The sequence below is a fragment of the Solanum verrucosum genome, unplaced genomic scaffold, assembly GCF_900185275.1.
Source record: "Solanum verrucosum unplaced genomic scaffold, falcon-dt-bn FXZP01000293.1, whole genome shotgun sequence".
NCBI lineage: Eukaryota > Viridiplantae > Streptophyta > Magnoliopsida > Solanales > Solanaceae > Solanum > Solanum verrucosum.
Window position 1 is genome coordinate 90722 of NW_026020620.1, and position 6385 is coordinate 97106.

Consider the following 6385-nt stretch of genomic DNA (forward strand, 5'->3'; position numbering starts at 1 on the left):
TCATCTTCTCAATAATTCTCTCTCTAGAAAACTCAAGAAAGAAGAAGAAGAATAAGAGAATCAAGCTAGGTCAAATTCCTCCAATCTTCCAAGCTTTGTGAGGGCTTTGTATACAAGGTATGATAGCTTATTCACAATGGATTCTTCCATCTAGGGAGTCCCCTAGAATTCCCCTAATTGTGAAGATGAATCCTCAATTCAAGTTAGGGTTCCTTCTAATATTGTGGGTTAAGTTGAGTATGATTGCAATTGAGTGGATAGTACTTGTTTATGATTGATGTACTATTGAATCATACTTTTAATATAATATTATATGTTTTCCATGGCTAACCCTAGTTTAATTGATGAAATTAGAGTAATGTGGGTTTGTTCCTTAAAGAGGGAAATTGAAGACTTAGAGATGATCTTCTAGCATTGATGATGTCTATAGTAATTGTTCAAGAATAAAAGCATGTAGACATGAATGAATTAGATTATAGTATATATGATGGATCATGACTAGTAAGGCTTGAAGTTGAACCTTTATGATGATTTATAACTAGGATCACTTAATAAATAAACTTGTAATTAGAATTCCTTGAAGTCTAGATATGTATGATGATTCTAAGAAGTAAAAGCTTGAGAGTAGGGCTTGTAATCATGAATGTTGATTTCTAGGGTTTTGAAGGTAAAGCTAATAAGGTGAATTATGTATGTTAAGGCTTTGAGAGTAATGTCATTATGAGAATAGAAGATTAATGGATAGAATTATGGTGGAAAGCCTTTACCTACCTAACCTACCTTATGAATGATAGATCGTATGAAGTGATAGAATCACTTGAGTTATGATAGTATCCATGTCTAATGTAGTAATACTAGATGTGTTGATTTGATATGAGCCTTGACCCTTGAAAGGGCAAGATATGATATTATGCGTGTTTTATGAAAGTTATGTACATGCCTTATGAACACTTTGAGAGTAAAGTGTCTACGATTATGATATGTTGTTGTGATGTGAAAGGCCATTCTCACACACACTTATGCGTGAATATGATATGATATGAAATGTTCTCTCACATAGAATGATTCTAGGTTGAAATGTTTACTCCCCTAAAAGTTTCTGATCATGGAGTTTCCTCCCTTTCTCATCCTCTTTCTTATTCTTCTTCTTCTCCTTCTTCATCATCATCATCTTCATCATCTTCTTCTTACTCCTCGTCCTGTAACACCCTATAGTCTAGTAGACCACCTAGGGCTAAGTGAAGGTGCAACAAGTCTAGACTAGAGGTTAAGAGGAAAGGCAAAGGGGCAAAGGCCCAAGCCAAGAGCCAAGGCTGCCCCAACCTTGGCAAGCATTGCCTCATCTTAAGACCACCACCAGGGCTAGTGGAGAGGACCACGACTCGTGCAGTGGTCTGTGGAGCTTGAGCAGTATCTCCATAAAGGCTGCCTAAAGTTGACACATCACCACGAGCCAATTAATGGTCAGTGGTGAAGACCACGACCCGTGGGAAGGCTCATGGTCATGACTTAGACTTGTGGGGGCCAAGTCCTTGTGTCCTAGCTACTGGACCATGGAACACGAGAAGGAACATGGCCAATGGTTTGGACCACAGCTCGTGATCCCTGTCGTGGTGCCTGGCACCATGCTGCCTAAGTGAGGGCAAATTAGGACATTCCTTTTTTAGTTAGTATTAAGTGGGGTCATTTTCTATAGACTTTATACACCTATATAAACTATTTTAAGCCTTTAACCACCCCAATTTAGTCATTATTTCCAAAACCCCAAAGATCCCAAAGTTCATCTGCTCAAAAATTCTCTCTCTAGAAAACTCAAGAAAGAAGAAGAAGAATAAGAGAATCAAGCTAGGTCAAATTTCTCCAATCTTCCAAGCTTTGTGAGGGCTTTGTATCCAAGGTATGGTAGCTTATTCATCAATGGATTCTTCCATCTAGGGAGTCCCCTAGAATTCCCCTAATTGTGAAGATGAATCCTCAATTCAAGTTAGGGTTCCTTCTAATATTGTGGGTTAAGTTGAGTATGATTCCAATTGAGTGGATAGTACTTGTTTATGATTGATTTAGTATTGAATCATACTATTAAGATGATATTATATGTTTTCCATGGCTAACCCTAGTTTAATTGATGAAACTTCCTCCTTTAGTTCATCATGATGATGTTGCCAGTAGAGCAAATTTAATTGCCTATTAAAATAATAGTTCTCACATATCATTCCCAAATGCAAGCATTTAAGATTGACACAGAAAAGCCTCCAACACTCAAGACATGCCCTAATCGGACATTCCCTTAGATCATCAACCAGTGTACGCATACAATCCATAAAAGGGCAATCAATAACTATTGGCAAAGCAAGAACTTCTGTTAGTTGAATGTCATCTCTTACTCGCATAAGGAAATCAACCGGCATTATTGAATCGATATCTAAAATTCCATTACAATCAGAAGCAGGACACTTCTTAGAAATTATCTCATGGTAACCTTATTAATTTTTTTCCTATATAATTTTGAATGCATTCTTCAAAATAACGATGATTGCAATTGGTGCCCTGCATCATTTTGTTCGGCAGAGGAAACACATTTTTACAAATTTAGCAAAAAGTACATGAAGATTCCCCCTTTTTAGAAGTACTTTCTGTAGGTTAAGTGAATTTGGAATAACAAAGTACTCAATTTCTACAAGTGTTTTACCAACACCTTGATTAAAGCTTGATTCCAAGTTCTTACCTGAATGAAACTGAGCTGAGTAGAAGAGAATTTGTTGCAGATCGATATCAATATCTCCACTCTCATAACCGTTTCTATTTTCGGTGATAGCGATGACAGTAGAATTCAACAAGGTGCGATCAACTTCGATTTCGCCGGAGTGCAAGATTTGCAAATCTATTGATTCCATTTCAACTTGATTCTTCCGTCAATGGGATCCTATATTTCTTTCCCAATATATGCATATATGTTGTATATATATATACTATTCTTTTTCAGGTTCTTGGATTTGTTTTACTTTTTAGGGTTTAGAGTTAATTTGGATTATACCTAATTTGAATTAAATTTATGCAATATGCGCAATTCGGTAAGACAATGCCACGCCTTGAAAGTGATACAAATTGTGCATATTGCATTAATTTATTTCAAATTTGGTATAGTCCAAATTAAATCTAAACCCTAAAAACAGTATATATATATACAACATATATGCATATATTGGGAAAGAAATATAGGGTCCCATTGACGGTAGAATCAAGTTGAAATAGAATCAACAGATTTGCAAATCTTGAACTCCGGCCAAATCGAAGTTGATCCCACCTTGCTAAATTCTATTGTCACCTCTATAATTGAAAATAAAAACATTTACGAAAGATGAGATATTGATATCGAGTTGCAACAAATTCTCTTCTACTCAACTCAGTTTCATTCAGGTAAGAACTTGGAATCAAAGCTTTAATCATGGTGTTCGGAAAAAACCTGTAGAAATTGAGTATTATGTTATTTCAAATTCACTTAACCTAAAGAAAAATACTTCTAAAAAGGGGGAATCTTCATGTACTTTTTTGTGAAATTTGTAAAAATGTGTTTCCTTTGCCAAACAAAATGATGCGGGGCACCAATTGCATTCATCGTTATTCTGAAGAATCCATACAAAATTATATAGGCAAAAAAATTAATAAGGATATCAATGAGATGGTTTCTATGAAGTGCCCTGCTTCTGATTGCAATGGAATTTTAGTTATAGATTCAATAATGCTGGTAGATTTCCTTATGCGAGTAAGAGATGCCATTCAACTAATGGAAGTTCTGGCTTCACCAATAGTTATCGATTACCCTTTTATGGATTGTATGGGTACACTGGTTGATGATCTAAGGGAATATCCAATTAGGGAATGTCCAGAGTGTTGGAGACTTTTCTGTGTCAATTGTAAATATTTGCATTTGGGAATGACATGTGATAATCATCAATTTAGTAGGCAATTAAATTTGTTCTACTGGCAGCATCATTATGGAGGATGTCATGATGAACTAAAGGTGGACGAGGTGGATGAAGAAGATGATGAAGATGATGATCAAGAAGGAGAAGAAGAAGAAAGAGGAGGATAAAGGGAAGAAACTCCTTGATCAGAAACTTCAATGAATGTGAAAAAGTTCAAGTTTTGTTTCCTTGGAAACAGAATAGAAATTTGAATTCTTATTTACATTATATGCAGTCTATTGTTGGTTATAAAACAATATGCATGGTCTTTTATTTGATTTCAATTGTAGTTGTTAAGTTGGTGAAAAAACAACATGCAGGGTCTTTATGTTTGAATTAGTTATTTAGTCTGATTTGGATGGGTTCTAGCGGTGGAGGCCTATTGTCCAATGTAAGTCTAGACCAAAATGCGCAAATCTTCTATTTTGCAGACAAGTTGTTCTATTTTATGTAGAGTCCTGGTTCGTATGACCAACTATCAGGCTCATATTTCTTTTATTCTGAATCGCTTGTTCAAATTATTTTTTACTACATCACTTATTAGATCAAAGTATTAAGGAATTCATCTAACACTTGGTTTTTAAAGTAAAAATTGATTTAATTTGCTTTGGAAAATCAGGAGAGAGGTTGTATGTGTTACACCCTAACTTAGGATAAGAAATAACATATAAGCAAAACGCTAGAGAGATGTTAAGTATATATAAGTAGACCTTGTACTTTAATGACGCCTTTAAAAGTTCTGCAGGTCTATGCCCAGATAGAACAATATTACTAGTGGGTTAGGCAATTAAAGATTGTAATAGAGTAATTTTTGTGTTAAATGTGTCAATGCAAGCTAAAGTTAACCTGAGTTTAGCCAAATTCCGATAAGGTGAGGCATCTTTGCTAGGTCTTGACAAATCTCAAGTGGTGGGGAAAATCACAATGGTGGGGCAAACCTCAGCGAGGATGTTGAGTTCATAAAAGAGGATGTTTGTGACACATCTCCTTAGGATGAGAAGATGTGATTATAGTGCGAAATGAAATTTAAAAAGAGCAAATTAGTGCATACCCAAGTTCTTTCGCCAATCTCTTTCTCAGGCAAAGGAAATATATGTTCCCTTCAAAGGAAGTATCACTGGTTCTTTTCTCAAAGTACCATCTTTCTCTTCTCCGTTTGCCCTACCAAAGTAACCCTAAAAGGAGTGACCACAACATCAGATTTAATCCTTAATTAGTGAAAACAATTTTGAGAGAAAGGAGCTTCTAAGTAAATTTACCACTTAACTATGAAGCACATAAAGAGATAACGAAGGAGAACGAACCTCAACTTCACCAGCCTCATACTCCAGCTTCTTCCACTATCTCACACTGCGCTGCATCTTCAATTGTTTTATCTTTTCCCTGAACTTTGATAGGATGCAAGTTACAAAAAAAAAATAGTTTTCTTCTTGGTTTACCTCACTGTTCCTCTTTTTGATACATACAAATTACTCGCCCATTAATTATTTTTGTTCAGATTCATCACTAGAAGAAGACTTAATCAGATTTTTAACTACTCTGGTCTTTTTTTTAGCTATTATTAGTATTAGCTTTGATATGGTTTTAATAATTCAACTACAACATTAATAGGAAAATATAGCAAAAATACAAGCAAAGAAAAAATATAATACAAGCTCGTGACAAAAGAAATTTATTGGTTTTGGAGGAAGACTTTGCAACTAATAGATGGAGAGAGTAATATAAATAAATAGAGACAACACAACTAATAGAAATACCTATATTTATTAGCTGAAGAGGCTCGCGACTCTCCCAGAATATTGGAATGGAATGTTTCTGAGAAGAGGATCAACTCCCGTCAAGCTCAGTATCATCTTAATACAACAAACGTAATCCATACTTCTTCATGTCTCCGGAGAAACATAACGTAATAAGCCCATAGTCATTTGGCATTTTCTCATTTTCCGTAGATGTATCCCATAAGCCAACAAAAGGTACCAAGAAAAAATAAATCTTAGGATAACCATAAGATTGGTTAAATAAGGAAAGTGTTTGGGTGATACCCGACATTCCATCATCACATAAGGGAATCAAGTGAGCTGTGATATTAATCAATTCACCACAGTTACATACAACAAATCCCAAGAAGTTATCATGTACGTACCAATTTTCATTTCTCCAATCGGCAAATATTGTATTTAATTGCTCTGGAAATTTTGGCAACTGTGTAAGCCTCTCGCAATATGTTAAGTACAAAATTTAAAGAGCACCAAGTTGGGCTATCATCTCAACTGAGATGCAACTCTTTCAAAGATGATAAGCATCCAATGTCTTGCGGAAGTCCTCCATCTATTATATTGCGAAAATTAAGATTCAGAATTTTCAATAAGCGTAACCCTTCATTCACCTGAGGGAATACAAAGTACTCACCATATTCTAAA

General features: G+C 35.2%; 2 pseudogenes; one reads left to right on the forward strand and one right to left on the reverse strand.

The window, feature by feature from the left end:
* Positions 1 to 2090: 2090 nt before the first annotated feature.
* On the reverse strand, positions 2091 to 2912 carry LOC125811364 (uncharacterized; annotated as a pseudogene).
* Positions 2913 to 3059: 147 nt separating this feature from the next.
* On the forward strand, positions 3060 to 4093 carry LOC125811365 (uncharacterized; annotated as a pseudogene).
* The last annotated feature ends 2292 nt before the right edge of the window (positions 4094 to 6385 follow it).